The 22,028-nt window shown below is 35.9% G+C and overlaps 1 long non-coding RNA gene across 4 annotated transcripts; it reads left to right on the top strand.

The window, feature by feature from the left end:
- The first annotated feature begins 5,401 nt into the window (after window positions 1-5,401).
- On the top strand, window positions 5,402-21,700 carry LOC139741371 (uncharacterized). Of its 4 annotated transcripts, none has more exons than XR_011711621.1 (7): window positions 5,402-5,643; window positions 6,948-6,992; window positions 8,982-9,092; window positions 9,761-9,894; window positions 10,935-11,007; window positions 20,781-20,804; window positions 21,533-21,700. It is a non-coding gene; the product is annotated as an uncharacterized lncRNA (long non-coding RNA). The 4 variants fall into 4 exon arrangements; XR_011711619.1 differs by having other exon boundaries at window positions 5,403-5,643; window positions 21,536-21,672; XR_011711620.1 differs by having other exon boundaries at window positions 5,404-5,643; window positions 10,935-10,999; window positions 21,536-21,628.
- Window positions 21,701-22,028: the final 328 nt, after the last annotated feature.

Raw genomic sequence — 22,028 nt, 5'->3', positions numbered from 1 at the left:
TACAGAAGGTGATCCGAGAGGATACTCGGATCACCTAACTAGAGATTGTAATTTGTCATTACTGACAAATTAAGGTGATCCGATTTTTTTTTTAATCAATGATTCGAGGTCTGATCGCAATAGGCATGACCATACAGGTTTCATCTGTGTTTAGAGACATTGGCCGTGTGATGTTTGGATTCTCATTTAGAAAAGGGAGTCATATCTGTCATCTTTGGTACCAAATTCTGTATACACTAGATAACGAAGATACAGCAACAAATACATAATTTAGGCATGACCATACAGGTTTCATCTGTGTTTAGGGACATTCGCCGTGTGATATTTGGAATCTCATTTAGAAAAGCGAGTCAGACCTGCCATCTTTGGTACCAAATTCCGTATACACTGTAACGAAGATACAGAATGAAGTATATTTGACCATTGACCCCACTTTGCACAGCCAGGATGGCATCTAAGCAAAAAGTGGTTATTTCGTAAAATGATTCTTGTAACATGGTCTTTGCGTGTGCAAAATATAGAAGAGATAGGACATGTATTCACTAAGATACAGAATGAAACATTTATGACCTTTGACCCTAATTTACATACCCAAGATGGTGTCTGATCAAGAAGTTGTTATTTTATGAAATAATGTACGTGACATGAACTAAACATGTGCAAAATTTGAGGGTGATAGACGCTGTTTTTCTTGAGTTATTGCAAAGAATGTTGCAGAAAGAAAAGAAACATCTCAATACATTGAAGATAAGCTTTAAATTCAACCACGTTTTTTAACGTGATCCCGACATCGTATGAAAAAGACGAAGGGTAAAATACGATAGCCCAAAGTCTCAGCTACAACATATTAAGATCTGGGAGAAATTCACCGAAGCATAAGTGAGCTATTGCTCGAAAAAGATAGTCATGTCAAATTTCATTTGCAGAAAAACTGCACTCCCATAGAGATAACACGTCATAATTCAGTTCAGTTCAGTTCAGTTTTTATTTCTGCATTTCAAAATCAATACTGCAATACTGCATTTCAAAATCAATAATGAAGATACAGAAAGAAGAATATATGACCTTTGACCGCACTTTTCACAGACATGATGGCATCTGAGCAAAAAGTGGTTATTTTGTGGAATGATTCTTGTAACATGGTCTTTGCGTGTGCAAAATATGGGAGAGATAGGACATGTATTCACCAAGATACAGGATGAAACATTTATGACCTTTCACCCTAATTTACATACCCAAGATGGTGTCCGATCAAGTAATTGTTATTTTATGAAATAATGTACGTGACATGAACAAAACATGTGCAAAATATGGGATTAATAGCCATTGTTGTTGTTCATCTATTGCACAGAAAGTAGTAGAAAGAAAGAAAAATAAAGAAAAAATTATGTTATTTTTATAGAAATTTGAAGGAGAAGCATGAAAAAAATCAGAAAAAGATAAAGTTAGGAAAGGAGATTAAGACTAACTAAAGAAAAAGAAGAAAAAATAGTGTTTAAAAAATTTAAAAACAACTGGCAGGGGTGAGCATCGAACCAGGGACCTTAGGATTACGAGTCGGATGCGCTATGCAATGACCTATTTCATGCTCCATAGGCCCTGTGTATTAAGCAAATTGACGCTGCATCGAAGCCACATGCAATTTTCAACCAAATTTTTCGACGTGATGCCGACGTCGTATGAAAAAATGGAGGGCACACTTACGATAGCCCAAAGTCTCAGCTACAACATACTAAAATCTGGCAAAAATTCACCAAAGCATAAGTGAGCTAGTGCTCGAAAAAGATAGTCATGTCAATTTTCACTGCCAGAAAAACTGCTCTCCCATAGAGATAACACGTAAACTGGTCAAATTTTACAAGGATACTTTCAATCCATTTTTACGAGGTGATGACGTTATCCAATCAAAATGTTGTTTTTACATTAATGAAAGAACATTTCATAAGCTACAACATACTGAAATCTGGGTGAAAATTGGCGAAATTTAAGTGAGATACGCTCGAGTGAATTTGAAATTTGATGACGTCATTTTGAAAATTTACTTTGTTTACTTTATTAAGAAATGTGATATCTTTTAATCATTTTTTCAGTATCGCCAACCCATGAAATGACATGTACAACTCATCAGCTTTTAGAATATGTCAAGAAAATGGGGGGTCATCGTCCATCCTGACGAGTAAAATCCGATTTAAAATTGGCGGTTTTTTGGCATAGTTGCACTGTGTATCCCCATTGACGCACGCGCGGAATTTTGAATTTGACGGGCCCGTATGACGTCATATTGAGTCGGATCGACTTGAAACTTGATAGAAATATTCCTTGACATTTTGGAAATCCGATCTGTGTGAAAAAACTGAAAATTTCTATTGCATATGAGCTGTGCGTGCGTATATGCGCGCGCGCGTACGCGTCCGTCCGATTTTTTCAATTTTTCAAAAAATGCTCCAAATGGTCTGAAACGTGTGCAAAAAAAAATTGAGCTCGATTTGAGCATACAAATATTTCAACGCGCGCGTACGCGCACGTATCAAGAGAAAATGTGAATTTTGAGAATATGAGTAAAATGCGCATAACTTGAAATATATGTGACGTAAATTTCATTGAAAAACTTCATTCCATTAATGAGATATGATTGAGAATGTGTTTTCATATAATGACGTCATAGTGACGTCACGGTCGACTGATCACTTTGATTTTAGTTCGATTGCCGTCTTTGGGACACTATACATACATGGTATAAGTTTGAACTTGATAGACATAGCACTTTCTGAGCTAACCTCTGCACAACTTTTGGGGAGAAATAAAGAAAGAAGAAGAAGAAGAAGAAGAAGAAGAAAGAATCCGTACAGATACAATAGGTGATCCGAGAGGATACTCGGATCACCTAACTAGAGATTGTAATTTGTCATCACTGACAAATTAAGGTGATCCGATTTTTTTTTATCAATGATTCGAGTCCTGGTCGCAATACGCATGACCATACAGGTTTCATATGTGTTTAGAGACATTGGCCGTGTGATGTTTGGATTCTCATTTAGAAAAGGGAGTCACATCTGCCATCTTTGGTGCCAAATTCTGTATACACTAAATAACGAAGATACAACAACAAATACATATGACCTTTGACTCGACTTTACACTCCTAAGTTGGCATCTGAGGAAGAAGTCGTTATTTTGTGAAATGATTCTTCCTACATCGTCTATACGTGTGCAAAATATGGGGAAAATAGGACAGGTGTTCACCAAGATACAAGATGAAACATTTATGACTTTTGACCCTAATTTACATACCCAAGATGGTGTCCGATCAAGTAGTGGTGTTTTATAAAATAAAGTACGTGACATGAACTAAACATGTGCAAAATATGGGGATGTTAAGGGCTGTTTTTCTTGAGTTACTGCAAAGAAAGTTGCAGAAAGAGTATCTCAATACATCGAAGTTAACCTTCAGTTTAACCAAGTTTTTAACGCGATTCCGACATCGTGTGAAAAAACGAAGGAGACTCATACGATAGCGCAAAGCCTCAGCTACAACATATCAATATCTGAGAGAAATTCACCGAGGGTGTTGAAGTTAGGCAGTGCTCGATAAAGACAATCATGTCAATTTTCACATCCAGAAAAATTCCCTCCCGTATGTACGTCATAACGAAGATACCTGTAGAAAGAAGTACACCACCTTTGAACGCACTTTGCACAGACAAGATGCCATCTAAGCAAAAAGTGGTTGTTTTATGAAATGATTCTTGTAACATGGTCTTTGCGTGTGTAAAATATGAGAAAGGTAGGTCATGTATTCACCAAAATAGAGGATGAAACATCTATCACCTTTGACCCTAATTTATACATACCGAAAAATGGCAGATATGACTCCTTTTTCTACATGAGAATGCAAACATCACACGGCCAATGTCTCTAGACACATTTGAAACCTGTATGGTCATCCTTTTGCGATCAGGAAACGAATCATTGATAAAAAAAAAATCGGAACACCTTAATTTGTCAGTCATGACAAATTACAATCTCTATGGTTTTGTGAAACGATTCTTGGGCATTGTCTATACGTGTGCAAAATATGTGAAAGATAGGACAGGTGTTCACCAAGATGCAGGGTGAAACATTTATGACCTTTGTGTCTATACTTTACATACCCAAGATGTGTCCGATCAAGAAGTTGTTACGTTATAAAATAATGTATATGATATGAAGTAAACATGTTCAAAATATGGTTGTGGTAGGGGCCGTTTTTTAATAGTTATTGCAAAGAAAGTTGCAGAAAGAAAGAAATATCTCAGTACATCGAAGATAGGCTTTAATTTCAACCAGGTTTTCTAACGTGATCACAACATTGCTTGAAAAAACGAAGGGCACACATGCGATAGCGCAAAGTGTCAGCTACAACATATTAAAATCTGGGAGAAATTCACTGAAGGGTGAATGAGCAAGTGCTTGATAAAGGGGATCATGTCAATTTTCACTTCTAATCCCGACATCGGGTGAAAACACGGAGGACGCTCACACTACATCTCAAAGTGTCAGCTACAACATATTAAAATGTGGGAGAAATTCAGTTAAGGGTAAGTGAGCTAGTACTCGATAAAGACAATCATGTCAGTTTTCATATCTGGAAAAATTCCTTCCCATAGAGATAACACGTACGATCATGAAGATACAGAAAGAAGTACCTGGTGTAGTACGTATGTCGAACTTTGACTCCACTTTGCACAGGCTAGATGGCATCTGTGCAAAAAGCAGTTATTTTGTGAGATGATTCTTGTGAAATGGTTTTTGCGTGTGCGAAATATGGGAGAGATAGGACATGTATTCACCAAGATACAGGATGAGAAAATTGTGACCTTTGTCCCTAATTTACATACCCAAGATGGTGTCCGATCAAGTAGTTGTAGTTATTTTGTGAAATAATGTGCGTGACATGAACTAAACATATGCAAAATATTGGGGTGATGGGGCTGTTTTTCATGCGTTTCTGCAAAGAAATTTGCAGAAAGAAATAATTATGCAGACCGATTTTTCGGCCAACGGCTACCCATGAAAGGGGGAAATGTACCATTCATCGCCGCAGCTTTGAGAATATTACTGTAGTATGTGAAGACAAAGTTGTGCGTAAATTGTTTCATAAAGCTGTTCGTATATCAAGTTACGAACAACTTACGAGCGACTGGTGATCACTTTTCGATTGCTATAGTTATTAGAATTTCAATAATTCAGCACAAGAACTGATCACCAGTCGGTCGAAAGTTGTTGGTGACTTTACGAACAGCTTTATGAAACACCCACGAATTCTCGGGCGTGTGCGACGGGCTTTCCATGGTAGTATCGCGTCTCTCGCAGTGCTCCCTCCGTGATCCACACAGTGCATGCCTGCGTGGAGTGTACGTACGTACCAAAGAGTATAGAAGCGCACGCGTGCTCGTACGCTTATACCATGGCTCTACTCTGTTAGTAGCTCCATGCTTTATGCGTAGTACCTTACCCACATATACAATACGGAGGTGGTGTACGTGTTTGTCAATTCGTAACCTACTGCATTGGCGTGGCAGCGCAGCGACAGGCTCACAAATACGACTTCTGAAGACCTTTGCGTGAGACTGACGGTTTGATTAGTTTGGAGTTCGAGTACCAGGTGGGTATTAGTCTGTAAACGCAGGCATGCCTAAACACAGATGTTTGGGTTTTTAGAACAAAATTTCATGTGTGTAGTCGTGGTGCTGTTAGTGTTAGTGACTATAATAAACGTTAGGGTCTATCAGTAGTATCACTCTTATGTGTTCAGTAGTGTCTGGGGACATGCCCATCGTATCACCACAGCTCAGGCCCTATACGTGTACGAAGCTGTTGTAGTGCGTAGACCGTACGTTTAAATGTCAGGAGTATCAGGAAGGAAGTTGCGAAGTTTTTAACGTTAGACCGCGTTTCCTGAATGGACAAGGTGTGAGCCATATCATGATTTGCTATGTAATTACTAGGAAGGCTAAGTTCCAAAGAACCTACTTTAAGAGTTGACGTTGACTAAGAGGGCTTAGCGTTACTCTGGTGATTTGCTTCTGCCAAATCTGGGCGAGATGCGGGCGCCATACTTTAATGCGTAGCTAACACCACGACCAGTAGAGGGCGTATTTTACAGTGCTATATAGCGGTGATTCCTGTCCCCCTTTCCTGTCCCGTAAATATTCCCTGTCCCCCTTTCCTGTCCCGTAAATATTCAATATTGAATGATGCGCCTTTAAGCACCACCAACAACAACAACCCTTTCATTTCACCTTTTTTTATAGGGGGCATGCAGGGGAAGAAATATAACGTTACTTAGCCTGGACCTTGTTTTGTCATACAGAAGTATCATTCCTGTTTAATCATGAAATGTAACTGAAGAGAAGTCATTTATTTTCCAATATGTAGTCCCACAATTACACATCACAAGCTTGACTTTGACCTAATTTCACTGAGTTATGCTGACCGTGTTATAACAATAGGGTTTCCCTGTGCAGATGTGTGCACAGTGAAAAATGTGTTTTTAAGCAAGATTATAAGTTTAAAAGATGGTTTTCCTTTGTTATAAGAATTGTTTAGATTGCAGGAACAGTAAAATAATTTTACAAAGATTTGTATAAAAAATTTGGGTGTTGTGCCTCATATTCCTCTCAAGTACCGGTATGTATTTTCAGAATGTGTGTACCTCACATTATTAGTGGTCTGTCCTTAACACAAGGTCCTCAGGACCAGAAAAATGTGCTTGTTATAATGAAACCTTGTTATATCAGGGTTACAAAAATAATACAATACAAATTGAAATTACAATCTAGGACCACAAAAAAATTACCTTGTTATAGTGAACTTCGTCGTATCAGTGATAATTGTAGAGAGTTCACTGTATAGCCTATACAGGTATTGTTGTAACGTTTGTATTTTTCCTTTCTTTTCTTTCTGCAGGTACTGGTTGCTTTGGAAGGAGATTTATGTTGGTCTTTGTTGAAAGTACGTTTGTGTTTGTGTTTGTTATTTGTTGAATCATCTTCATCCTACATTTCATCTCATACCATTTCACCTTCATCCTTGAATATTCAGTGAATATTCACTGAGATTACATCTGGAAATTCATCCTGGAATTCACGAACTCATCCCTGAAATATCTGAAATATACCTGAAATACCTGAACTTTACCTGAAATACCTTAACTTGAACTTTACCTGAAATACCTTAACTTGAACTTGAAGAAAGCTGAGAACAGAGAACTTCTGAGTGCATGAGAATAAGACAGTATCAGAAGGAGAGAAAGTTTCAGAATCAGAGGCAGAAAGGGTTAGAGTCAAAGAGAAAAAGAGTGAAATCAAAGAGAGGAAGAGTGAGAGTTGACGAAAAAGGAGTAAAAATTAAGCAGAATAACAGAGTTTTAAAGAGTGTTTGAATGAAAGAGTGCATTCTTTAAAAGGATAGTTAAAAACTGGAAAGAGAATTGTCCTAGAGAAGGCGAGAAGTTTGCTGGAAACTTGAAAATAGAAACAGTTAATTTGAGAAAAGGTGTTTAAGAGTCCAGATTACACTGAAAGATTATTAAAGAGTGCCGTCATAAGACGAAAGCATTATAGTGTTGTAAACTAATTGGGGTAGACAAAATTTGCACCTTCAAGGATTATTTGATATTTGATATATTCTGCATTGAAAGTTGCTGCAAATAAATCAACTACAGTTGGCAAGAGCTAATAGCTAGGAGTTGAAATTTTGAAGGAATTGTTAAAAGTGTGAGAAACAATTTATGAGGTGAGGCGAGAAGTATACTAAAAATTTTATGTAAAAATATTTTTTGGTATCTTGAGTCTTGAATTTTCGTTAATTGTTAATAGGATAAAAGAATAATTGAAGAGCGCCATCTTCAGATAAAAGCATTTTAGTCATAGTAAATGAAGGGAGAGACGTTAATATTGCACCTTAAAGGGCTATTTATAAATATTGGGCTGTGAAAACAAAAGCACAATTAGTAAAAGACATACCTTTATTGCAAAAGGAGTCATCTCAAAACAGAAACATTACTGTTTCTTTAATTGTCAGTGAAGACAAAGAATAATTGGTGAAATTGAAATTTTTGTTGCGAAAGACCCTACCCTAAGAGAAAAACATATAAGGGAGACCGATTATTGTGCAGTTAAGGCAAAAGCATAATTGGTAAAATTGTAACCTTTTTTACAAAGAGCATAATCTCGAGATAAAGGCATAATTTAGTCAAATCAAATGTTAGAGAATTGAAGCTGAAATTTCTGTTGGCAGATATCGTAAAAGGAAATTGGCATAGCTTTTCTATAAAGTAGGAATTGAAGCACGTAACAGACAAAGAGTGCCACCTGTTGCTAGAAACAAGCAAACATTGTAGAAATATCCCCACCTGTTGGTAGAAACATTATATGGATCGGTGTTGCAGCTTACTGCTGGAATTTGTATTGCAGTGAAATATAGTACATGTACTGTACACATGTATTAGTGCAACTTTCAAAGCTATTCAATCCGACAATTTTGTTACCAATCGCAGTACTAGTGGAGTAGGTGTGATTCATAAAAGTATAGTGATTCAAGGAATATAACTGTGTTGATTGACAGTTGATTGATATACATTTATTTAGTAATAGGTACCATTATACTTTCAAAGATTCAAAAGCCCTGTAGTTTGACAATGGAAGCAAGTGAATTCAAGATTGTTATTGGTGATATCCTAGATATCCTCCATAGTTGTGACTTGATGAGAAATGTAGAGGTCAGTGAATGTGATGCATGTTGCAGTGTGATCAATGAAAATGAAAGCAGAGTACCATGTGAGGATTGTGGCAAGCAGTTTCATGTGATGTGTACAGGAACTATTTCTCATGAGGCTAGAATGTGTGATGCAAGGTTGATTTGGATATGTTCAGCATGTGGAAGCAATAATATTGCCCATCGCATCTTTGACAAAATTGGCATTCCTTGTCATTTCAATAGATACGAACTTCTCGAAGACCTTGGTGATGAAGATTTTCATGTTGATGTTTCACTTACATCACGCAAGAGCAACCAGAGAAAGAAACCAACGAAGATGAGACTGAAAAAGAGGTATGTGAGAAGAAAGAACAAACGTGGTGTTCTAGAAATGACAAATGTGTGTGTGGAGGAAAGAGCAAATTGTGACAGAGATGAATCAGATCCGACATTCATCTCAAATCTCACTAGGAGGCAATTTGAACCATTAGAAACTGCAGTTGATGATGGTTGGACAACTGTGAAATCAAGGAAGACAAAAGTGATTGAGAAGGCCAAACTGACAACATCCCAAACAATGACTAACAATCCTAAGACCAAGACCAATAACAAGAGCACAGTGAGATCAGTAAATGGTGTGATTCTCCAACCTGGCGTGACCTACATTGGCAAAGCAATGAAAGGCTACTATCTTGAAAAACAGAGAAGAGCCAAGACCAGCAAAGGCAAAAAATCAAAAGTAGAAACAAGGCAAGAAGAACATGGTGAACTCGTGAAGCGAAATATGAATCGAAACTTGGACACAGAACGAAATGATAGTCTGCAGGTGTATACTGAATCTGTATTGAATGTATATTCAAAGTGTGTTCAGTCACCTCATGTTATGGCAAAATACTCTGAGCAAATCTATGCAAAAACACAGAGAAGTTGGGCTGATGTGGCTAAAAGCACTCCGAATATGACTAATGGATGTTTCGTACTGAGTGGTGATCAGGCTACATGTGTCTCTGTCCTTTCCACAGACATTGAAAAAGAAGTTTGGAATGTAAACAGGCTCTATGGAGGTGGAAATGCACGGCAACCAAGAAAGAAAGGTCGTTTCACGAAGATCCGCAACAAACAAAGTGTGCCAGTGGTTAAAAATGCTGACTCACAGGTGCGTAACAATGAAAAGGTGAAACATGACATTTTTGAAGGAGAACATGCAGCAAAGAATGAAAAGTTGTGTAAGAATGAAATATCTGACCGTGAGGACAGTAATTCCACAAATAGAGACAACACAGGCTCGAATGATATGTCCAAAGTGAAGTGTGACAGAATCCACGATATGCATGAACTAAACCCATGTTACAGCGAAACAAAAGATGTTGAAGGTGACAGTCAAATATCAGTGAATGAATTGTTCTCTGTGAATTCTACTACAAATGTAAATGTTCACTCTCCGTGTCACAAACCTGTTTCAGGTATGCAAAACATGTGTGTTCAAGTTTGTAATGAATCAATATTCCTGCCTGAACGTGAAAAAACTATTAATCCATCTGATTGCATAGTAATGAATGCTGGTTCTGCAAATAGTGTTGACCACCATAATTCATATGATGTTCAAGAATCGTCTGTACTTATATTAGATGGTGAACCAGCTGCAAATGATTTAGAGACTGAAGAACGTGTCTGTAAGCCTGTTTCTCTTTCAGATTCAGAATATGATAGAAGGCAATCATATCCTCTGACTAAAACAATCGCACAAGGAAATTTTAATCAAGGTGATCAACGATTTGGTTATACTGCTGGCAAACAATGTGCATGTAATTCTATTGTGGCAGTTCTCTACATTCAAACAAAGAATGGAATCGAAATGAGACCTCGTGATCTTGATCAGATTCTGACACTTGGGAATGAGTTGTATTATTACATAAAGAAGGATTCACAACTGAATGAAGAGCTTGTAATGATAGATGAATTACCGAAGGAACTTCATATTCTGGATGAAAAATTTCAAATAACCTATGGTGAATCGAAATATGGAGTGTTGGAAGGAGATCAAAACAATTTGTCAAATTTTGGTGCTTTGCCATTGAGTCAAGCATTAGAACAAGAACTGTGCCGATATGATGCATGTCTTATGAATTTTGCTGAGAGTACATTTGCAATCATTAGGCATCACAGTGGTTATTATGTGTTTGATTCTCATTCCAGAAGTCATGATGGATACTTGGTACAAGATGGATGCAGTGTCTTGCTTAGCATTTCATCATGGCAAGGTATACAGGTACACTGTTTGAATTTGGCAAAATCTATGGCATGTGATTTACGTACTACTCAGTTTGAATTAACCGGTCTGGCAGTAGAATTCAATTCTAAGAAAAATGTATTGACAACTAGTGGCTCTAAGAGATCAAAGACCCTAAATACTGCGTGTGGGAATATAAATGATCAAAACAGCGACTATTCGCAACATTGTCATCATATTGAAAGAAATCTGAGTTATAGTGATGAGACTCAAAATGTAACAATAAAGGAAACCAGAGTTAATGTAAGCAGTGATGACTATGGAAGTGAGAATGAAGTTGAATTTGTTTCACTTGAAAAGACAACACAAAGAAGAGATAGAAACTTAAAATTTGCACCAATTACATATGTAGACAAGCAGTGTTTGTGCAATAGATTAAATGTCAATTACTGTGGCGCAGCCAGTGAACCAGTGGAAGATACAAATGAAAATTTGTGTATGAGGAAACCTGTAAATATCAAGAGAGTTATGGGTGATGGCAACTGCTTTTACAGAAGTATTTCTCATGTAGTTACTGGCAGTGAAGGAAACCATTTCATGCTCAGGAAATCCAATGTGGCACATTTACTGGAAATGGGTGATTTATTTAAAAATTTAATTAACACAGTGAAATATCAGAATGTCAGGGACTTTGTACTTCAAGAGAAATTGATGGATTTAGGAACATGGGCTGGTCACACTGATATTAGTTCAATGGCACATATGCTAGATTGTGATATATATGTGTATGATGATCGTACAAAAAATTGGCAAATTTTGTCTGCAAGGAAACCGGGGTACTATAACAAGGTAACAACTGAAAGAGGCATATATATTGTGTTCACTGGAAGCAATCATTTTGATGTAGTTGAAAGTGTAACTGCTGTTCAGTCTAGTACTTTGGATGAAAAATTAAGTGTGTTTCATGTGAATTCAGATGCAAATGTGGAAAGTAAAAAAGAAAGTCATCATGAATCATCTAAGGCTACCGAAAACTTGACATTAAAGAAAGGCAGTGTTAGAGTGAAGAAAATGATGTCCAAACAAATAATGGTGTCAAACTTGCAAGAGACACAAATTCCATTACAAAACACATGTCAACAGACAGTAGTCGATGTTGATGCATCCGAGGTGAAGCAAGTGGGAGAAATTAAAAAGATTAATCTCATGTACACACCTGTGAATAAATTTGACAGAGAGAAGTTTTGTTGCAAATTAGGCATAAAGGTTAATGACAAATGTAGCAGTAATGATGTGCCAAAAGATATGGTGGAAAATGGTAATATTACTGTCCTGTCACAACCATTAACTATCTATAAAATTAGTGGTGATGGAAATTGCTTTTACAGAGCTATGTCATATGTCACATGTGGCAAGGAAGATTCACACCGTGATGTTCGAAAAGCAACAGTTATGCATATTTTACAAAACAAGCAAGATTATGTAAGCCTTTTAAAATCAGGATACACAGATGTTGTAAAATACATTGCAAAGGAAAGAGTATTCAACAATGGCACATGGGCTACAGAATTGGAAATAATGGCCTTATCAAATCTACTAGATACTGATATTTATACATATGAAGAAAACTGTTCAAAATGGAAATTATTTGGTGCAAGCAAACTTCAGTTTGGAATTGTTACATCACAAAGAGGTGTTTACTTGCAACACACAAATGGCAATCATTACGATGTTGTAGAGTCTGTATGTCCAAGGATCCAAACATTAAGTTCATGCCAAAACTTGTCAAGACCACAAAACATTACCGCTATGGAAACGCCTGTGACAAGAAAGAGAAGACTCACAACTGAGAGAAAAGTTACGAAACAAGTCGGTGATTGTCAAATAAATGTATTGAACAATGAAGTTTTAGAGGATGACATTGAACGTGCTGTTAAAATGAGTAGGGATACTGAAGAATCTGAAGAAGTTGAAACTACAAGGCAAACTACAAAAAGGAAAAAACAAAGAAAAAAAAGTAATGCAAATATTACCAGACGAAAAAATAGAGATCGAATGAGAGCACAGAGAGAAAAGAAAAAAAATGAGCAAAGACAGTTAGAAATAGAATGTTTATCAGATGTTCAGCCTTTTCTATTCCGCAAACTAAAAAATGCAGCTGCAAAGAAAGTAAAATATCAAACAGATGAACCTTACCGGTTCGAAAAGAGAAGAGAAATTAAGGAGAGACAAAGAAACAGGTACTTGTTCGATCCTACTTACAGAGAAAATGTCAAGAGAGCAATGAGCAGAAAGATGAGAGCTAGATATCAACGCAATGCTTTATTAAGAGAAAAAATCAAGAAAATGATGAGGACAAAGATGAAAGCTAGATACCAAAATGATGCTTCATTTCGAGAAAAAATTAAGAAAAGGATGAGAACAAAGATGAAAGCCAAATATCAAAACAGTGCTTCATTCAGAAAAAGGCTGAAGACAATGAGGAAAGTAAACTATGGGTGCAATGTTCTACATAGAGAAAGGCTTAAGAAAATGAGGAAAGCTAGATATCAAAACAATGCTTTATTCAGAGAGAGGCGTAAGAAAATTATGAGGAAAGTTTCAAACATTAAGTACAAGACAAATTTTTTGTACAGACAGCAGGTTGCAATGAGAAACATGAAACGAAAAAAACAAGAAAAAATGAATATGAGAAATTGTGACCATGTTTTGAAAAAATTTAGGGAAATTGTTTCACACGGCCCTGAATATGTATGTTGCGTATGTTTGAAATTATTATTCAAGAATCAAGTATTGAAGTGTACAAAAGCAAAATATAACGATTTGAGGTGCTTAAAGGAGGAGTATTTACATACATGCAGCGATGACTGTGATATTGACTGTCAAATAGTAAAGTCATCAAGAAATTTTTTATGGGTTTGTTACACTTGCCACAGGAAATTATTAGCTGGTAATATGCCTGCTGAAGCTAGCAGAAATAATTTAGAATTACGTGCTATTCCTGCGGAACTTGGAAATCTGAATCAGTTGGAAACACATTTGATTGCACTAAACATTCCATTTATGAAAGTTTTGAATTTGCCTAAAGGAGGACAATATGGAGTGCATGGCCCAACAGTTTGTGTACCTTCACGCACAAATGAAACTGTAAAGATATTACCTCGACCGGAGACTGATGATCAATTAATTCGCGTAAAGCTAAAGAGGAAACTGTCATATAAAGGACATTATGAATATCAGTTTGTCAAGAAAAACAATGTCCTAGCTGCATTGGAATATTTGAAAAAGAATAATAAGTGGTATTCTGATATTGCTATTGATAGCGAATGGGACTCTGATTTATCAGACAAAAATAGTAAAACAGCTTGTGGTAAACTATTTGATTTAAGTGAAACTAATGATGATGATGATGATATAGAGGATGATCAAGATGGACGATTACAAGGCATTCAGTTGGGCACATGTTTGCAGAAGGTCGATATGAGACAAGAAGTGCTTGATCAGTTTTTTGATGATATTATATGCTGTGCTCCTTGTGAAAAGAATAGTCCTGTGTCACTATTGATGGATGAGAGTAATGAGGCAAAATGTTTTCCTGCTCTGTTTCCAACAGGCCAGCCAACATTTCATGATACCAGGTACATTAAAGTAACACTTGGTCGTTATTTGCATAATCGTTTGATGCATGTAGACAACAGATTTGCAAAAAATACAGAATATATTTTCTATGCTCAGTGTATTTATGAACTGCAACAAATACTTTCTAGTGTTTCTATAGCTGTCAGAAAAAGCTCAGAGAAAATAGATAATTCCACATTGATGCGATGTTCAGATCTAAAGGATGCAAGAAAACTTCATGAGATACTGGATTCGAATAAAGGATATAAATTTCTGAAACAAATACGAGGAACACCTCCATACTGGCAATCTACACAGAAAGATGTATTAGCAATGGTTAGACAACTTGGAAAGCCTACATGGTTTGCATCATTTTCATCAGCTGAAATGAGATGGCCTGAAGTTATTAACACATTGCTAAATCAACAAGGTGATGGGAGAAAAGCAAGTGATCTGGATTGGACAGATAAGTGTAATTTATTAAAATCAAATCCAGTGACAGTAGCTCGTATGTTTGATAAACGCTTTCATGCATTTTTGAACAGAGTGATTCTTTCTGAGGCAGAACCTATTGGCAAGATAATTGACTATTTTTACAGGATTGAATTTCAACAGAGAGGATCTCCACATACACACTGTTTATTCTGGGTTGAAAATGCACCTAATTTGGGTGTCGAGAAAGATGAAACTGTCATAGATTTTATTGATAAGTATATTTCATGCAACATTCCATGTGAGGATGAAGATGAAGAACTGTATGAAATAGTGAAGAATGTTCAGCTTCACTCAAAGAAACATTCAAAATCATGCAAGAAAAAGGGAACCTCCTGTAGATTTAATTTTCCAAGACCACCTTCTGAGAAAACATTTGTTGTGAAGCCTGATGATAATCCAGAAGTTACAGATGAGGCTCAAGATGTTCTGTCTGCAGTAAAGAATTCATCATGTGTGGAAGGCAAATATGATAATGCTAGGCAGCTCTTTGAAGCTCTTGGGATGTCTCAAAAGGAATTTGAAGATGCCTATAATGCTGTAGCTACAAAAGAAGATGTAGTCATGAAAAGAGATCCAAAAGATATATGGGTTAATCAATATAATTCATTCTTACTCAGAGCTTGGAATGCCAATATGGATTTGCAGTATATAACAAATGAGTATGCCTGCATTGTTTATGTTGTGTCATACATGTCAAAAGCAGAAAGAGAAATGAGTTTGCTCTTGAAAAATGCTGAAAGTGAAATGAGAGAGGGCAATGAAGATGCTCGAAAGAGTATGAAAGAAATAGGACATGTGTATATGCAAAACCGTGAAGTTTCAGCACAAGAAAGTGTGTATCGTGTTTGTGGCCTGAGATTGAAAGAGTGCTCAAGAAAAGTAGAGTTTATACCTGTTGGACCAAACCCTGTGAGAATGAGTCTACCACTGAGTGTTATTCAAAGCAGACGAGACGATGATGATAGGAGCCCATGGATGCCAAGCAGAATTGATAAATATAAAGCCCGACCTGATGGTTTTGAATTTGAAAATATGTGTTTAGCCACATTTTGTTCAAAGTATAGACTACTCAGTGAATCTGATATAAAGGGTAAGAAACAGAAACAGAGTGTGTTTAAATTGAGAGATCAGCTGGGCTATATACAAAAAAGAACAAGAACCAATGATGCTGTAGTGAGATACCCTCGTTTTTCACCGACTGTAACCCCAGAAAAATATTATCAGAGTATATTGCAACTATTTTTGCCATATCGTACTGATAAACAGTTAAAACCTGACCAATTTTTGACATATGAGGAATTTTATCAAAATGGATCTGTTCGAATGTTTAATAAGAATTTGGAAAGTGTCAAAAGTATTGCCAATGAAAATCTCAGGCAGTATGAAAAAAACGCTGATACAATTGATCAGGCACAAGAATATCTTGAGAAATTTGGTGCACAAGAAGATGCATGGGGATTACTCTGTCCAGAAACAGAAGTTGAAAGACATGAAACAGCTAAAATCCATGTAGAAGTTGAAGATGCTGACAATGAGTTTAGAATCCCAGATCTTGAATCTAAATCTCAGGAGAAAGAGTCATATGGCATAGAATTTCGATCATGTAGCATTTCGAGAGAAGACAGTAATGTCTTATTAAGAACTTTAAACAGCAAGCAGCAAAAAGTGTTCTACAAAATACGACAATGGTGTCTTGACAGAGTTAATGGAAAAGAAGCCACACCGTTTCAGATATTTGTGACAGGTGGTGCTGGAACAGGAAAAAGTCATCTGGTGAAATGCATATGTAATGAAGGGACAAGAATTCTAGGTAAAATGATGCATAATCCAGATGATCTTTCAATTATGAAAGTAGCTCCAACTGGAATTGCAGCCTACAATATTGATGGTAGTACTATTCATAATGCACTGTCCATACCCATTTCTGCTTCATTACCTTATCAACCCCTTGGAGAAGAAAAGATAAGTCATTTACGTACTCAGCTGGGCCAATTACAGATACTAATAATTGATGAAATATCCATGGTTGATCAGAAGCTACTGTGGTATGTACATGGACGTTTAAGGCAAATAAAGCAGACGCGTGATGATGCTCCATTTGGAAAGGTTTCAGTTATTGCAGTTGGAGATTTTTATCAGTTACCCCCAGTAAAAGGTACTCCTTTGTATAAAGATACATTGCAAAGTTCTTTATGGACAGACAACTTCTCTATGATTAACTTGGATGAAATAATGAGACAAAAGGATGATGCAGACTTTGCTGTTCTTTTGAACAAATTAAGGGTAAAAGAAAAGAAAGATGAATTATCAAGTGATGATTTTGCAGTTCTTCAATCATGCCAAACTGGAGAGCAATGTGAGGATGCACTGCATATATATTCTTCAAACAAACAAGTAAATGACTGGAATAAAATAATGCTTCACAAGAAATGCACAAATATCATCTGTCTTGATGCAGAAGATTTTGAACTTGGCGATAAGGGTAAAAACAAAGCATGTGACAAGCCACGGAGATGTACTAAAGCTTCTTTGCCAGCATATCTTTGGGTTGCTGAAAATTCTAGAGTGATGCTGATCAAAAATGTGAATGTGACCAAAGGTTTATCAAATGGCTGCATTGGCACTGTAACTGACTTAGTAAGAGTAAATGAAAATGCCAGACCCTCAAGTGTGCTTGTGAAATTTGACAATGAAAAAGTAGGAACACAGTCAATAGAAATGCAACAGGAATCAATTGGGAAAAAATATACGAGGAAACAATTTCCCTTGAAATTAGCATATGCATGCACAATACATAAAGTACAGGGCATGACAATGGAAAAAGCTGTTGTTTCTCTGAAAAATATATTTTTGCCCGGACAAGCATATGTTGCTCTGAGCCGTGTCACATCAATACGTGGACTAACTATTGAAGATTTTGATCCCAAAGTTATATATTGCAATCCAACTGTTAAAGAAAGTTTAGAAAACATGCCAACATTTGTTGATGAAAAGAGCTTTGATAATGATGTTTCTGTTGCGACTCTGAATATAATGCTACATAACATTCAAGGTCTTAAAGCACATTTCAAAGATATCCAATCAAACCTCCTATGTAGAAATTCTGATATTATTTGTTTAACTGAAACTTGGCTTAATGATGACATTTTTGATGTGAATTTAGATCATTTTAAAATGTACAATCAACCTCGGTCAAAATCTTATTCAGATGAAAGTCCCTTATTTTCGGCACTGAAAAATCAAGCACATGGTGGAGTTGCAGTGTACAGTAAAATCAAATCTATTAGTAGGCTGGATTTACATGTCAATAATCTAGAATATATTACATTTGCAGTAACTTGTCCTTCATGTCTCATTTCTGTGATATATAGACCTCCCAGATATGATAAGAAACAATTTTGTGAGAAACTGAAGAGACTACTCGTAGAATTGCAGCAGAGAAGTACGAAACGCATAGTTATTGGTGACTTCAATGAAAATCTCAGACAAGGTTCAAGTGATTCATGTGTGCATAAATTGATGTATTCTTACGGATATCAACAACATGTACTTGATGCTACAACAGAAGGTAATACATTGATTGATCATGTATATAGCACAGGTATAGACTCACTTCATGTTGAAGTTATTCCACTTTACTACAGTTACCATGAGGCTATCAGAATACAGTTCTGATGAGTGATGTCTTGAGTTTACGCAAAGTAATGTGGCACATATATTCAAATCAATTGATATTTATTTTCTTTTGTCATCATATTTCCTTTTGTAATACAGAATGAGGAAAATAAAAAAGTGTGAATAGGACAGAGCATACAGCAATTCAAAAACAAATGAGTAGAAGTGATACTTATGATCAATACTGAGGTGTTTGAAGTTAAAAAAAAAAATTGCAATGAGTAAAACATGTGAAGTATGGAGGGTTCCACTGGGAAGATTATGCTTGTGAATATGAAACAAGACTTCAACAAAAGTATGACTACTAGTACTACAGAAAACAGCGACATTATGAGACAGAAAGTGACAATTCAGTGATTATAGACTTCCTAAATATGACCCAAAAATAATGTGAGAAATTATGGAAATTAGTTGTTGAATTGCACCAAATAAGCACAAAAAGCATAGTTATTGGTGAATTTAATGAAATTCTCAGACAAGGTTCAAGTGATTTGCTTGGCATAATTTGATGTGTTCTTATGAATATCAACAACATGAAGTTGATGCTACAACAGAAGGTGGCACATTTATCGGTCATGTATGTAGTATAGGTATTAATGATCTCACCATTGAAGTTATTCGCCTTTACTACAGTTACCATGAAGCTATTTGAATACTGTTTCACTGAACTTGTTTTTACTAATAACATTAGATGTTTATTCAAGGTTTTTTTCACAATGCTGAAATCAAATGAAATATATTTTCATCTTTCATCATACATATTTTTATGATGTTATGGAGAATAGATGAAATATGATGAATGAAATGAACAGAATGTTCAACAGTAGTGAAACCTTATGATAATATTAAATTGTAATGAATACTGAAGTGATTGAAGTGAGGAAAACAGTGTGCCATGAGCAAAGTGTGCAAAGGGTGGAGAGATCCACTGAAGCGACCTTGATTGTGCACAGGAAACAAAACTTGGGCAACAATAAAAGTACTACATAACACATTGACATTATAAAGAAAAAATAAATAGACAACGACAAGAGCATGCAACAGAAACAATGATCTTTGATTGCTTGTTGAAAGAAATGTGGGCTTGCATGTCAAGAAGAAGGAAAAACACATAAATTGTGTAATTGCAAAAATGATTTAAAGGACTGTAATTATAATGTTACATGTATGTCAGCAATAGTGGTGATATTAAAAATTTATGAAGTGGTAATGCTGAATCTAGGTGAGAATTATCAACCCTTTTCACAAAGCAGTAGCTGAGCTGGTAGTTGCTCTTCTCTAAATATCATTGTTGGAAATGTAACTATAAAAGGAAGATACAAGTTCAGTATGGAACAGAAATAAAACAAAAGACAGAAAATGGAATTGAAATAGAATAGACAAAGAATAAAAATAGAACAGGCACAACAGAAATAAAACATAGCCCAGAAAATGACAGTGCAGAAAGGTAGATTTTGGCATAATAATCATTTTGAAAAATATTTTTTTTCAGAGAATTAAATGCTGATAATGATAAGTTTGTGTTACTATTTGATGAGCGTTTAGAGCTGAGGAAAATCAAATTGTAAATGCTGATGAAAGTGCTTTGAAATAAATGGAAAAAGTAGGAGTTGCATTTATATGTGCAAAACCTGATCAATAGGCATATGTTGTAATTGATAGAAATGAATATTTCACCAGAGAAGATAGAGTGAAATCCATGAGTGATCATGTATGTGGTGCAAGAATTGTATTTATTACGTAAACATTATGAGCTACATAGCACAAGTTTTGATTGATTTCATGCAAATTTATGAAAAATGTTTTGAGTTTTCAAACCCCTGTTTCTCAAACATTTGCTTTCATTGATTGATGTCATTGTTTCTCTTTAGCACCCATGGTAGTGAGAATAAAGCACTGGCCAAAATGAAAAAAGCATCAATTAGGTGTATTTCATCTAGGTGTTTATGGCTAACATCTTTATGTCTTTATATTTGCCTGGTGAATGATGAACTGGTCTGTGCTTGTGCCGCAATCATGTCCAGCCTTGTACCCAAGTGTTTCCACCGGTGAGTTTTATTTCTTTTTTGCTTTTTTTTCCCCCTACTTTTTGTCAGATTTGTATGCATTTAACTTTTCACACAACTTTTTGACAAAATCAGGCTCAATCATACTCAGTGTTCAAATTAAATTCTCACAATAATCTCTCCAGGTGTGTTTTTAAGCTGTATTAGCATAACCTGTAGAATTATGCATACACAGGTGTTTCTTCAGAATTATTTTTTTTTCCCCTGAAATGTTTGTAATATATGTTCTATCATCTAAAGTCTGTGATCTGAAACAGTTTGTTAATTCCATATTACATTTATGAAATGTTATTCACATATTCCTTATTCTTATAAATGTGACTGTACAAGTGTAGTTTTGTTCTGTCCAATTTACATCGTAGCTAAACATGATATACATCCAGAGAACTATGATGTATATGCTGTACTCCTGTAAGAGAAATAGGTGTATGTATTCATGAAAAGAAAGGTTAACATAAAAGGTGATGTGATGTTATGTGAAGTTGTGAATGTTTCAGTACAGTTGTGTTCGCAAGTTATGACTACAAGAAATTGGTTGTATCTGTCTAAAATATGTAAAACATAATGTAACTTTCTTCGTAACATTTGTGATAATGATATTTATGTTCTCCCATTCTAACAACACATATTTCAGTTCTTTCATTTTATCGATGTTAAAAGATAAGCAGTGTACTTCATTTGTAACAGTATGTTGTTTATGTATTTTAAAGCAGGGTCTTGACCAACAGAGAGAACACACCAGCTTTGCTTTGCAGCGTTGGTGTAGCACAGGGAGTAGAACTCTACTGGTTAAAGGCTCAAAACCAGTCAATTGGACCAGGTGTGGATCGCATCTATTTCAACTGTGTGGACAGCTGTCAATCTTGGATCAAACTTGGTTGACATGCAAGCACTTCATATCAGATGATAACAGATGAGCAACGTAATAGTTTCTCAGGACTTCCACTCTCTTCCATCTACAATAATTCTAAGCACAGTGAACAGTATGCATGATAAATGCAAAAGCAAAGGGTATAAATGTAATTGAAGTATTGTGGAATGATTTACGCAACATAAAATACCTCAATAATTATTAATTTTATGTTTATGTGGTGGTAATCAGATCATGTGTAGTATTGGAAGGTACGGTAAGTTAGCCATAGTGGCATGTTAAGCCACCGTCCCTGGAGACACTCAAGTGGTAACGTGTTAATGACCCATAGCATA

This window comes from Diadema antillarum, unplaced genomic scaffold (genome assembly GCF_040938485.1).
Source record: "Diadema antillarum isolate AM-2024a unplaced genomic scaffold, OU_Dant_1.0 seq00000924_RagTag, whole genome shotgun sequence".
Classification (NCBI taxonomy): Eukaryota; Metazoa; Echinodermata; class Echinoidea; order Diadematoida; family Diadematidae; genus Diadema; species Diadema antillarum.
The sequence above is the reverse complement of the archived record's forward strand: the minus strand, read 5'-3'. Positions and strand labels throughout refer to the sequence as shown.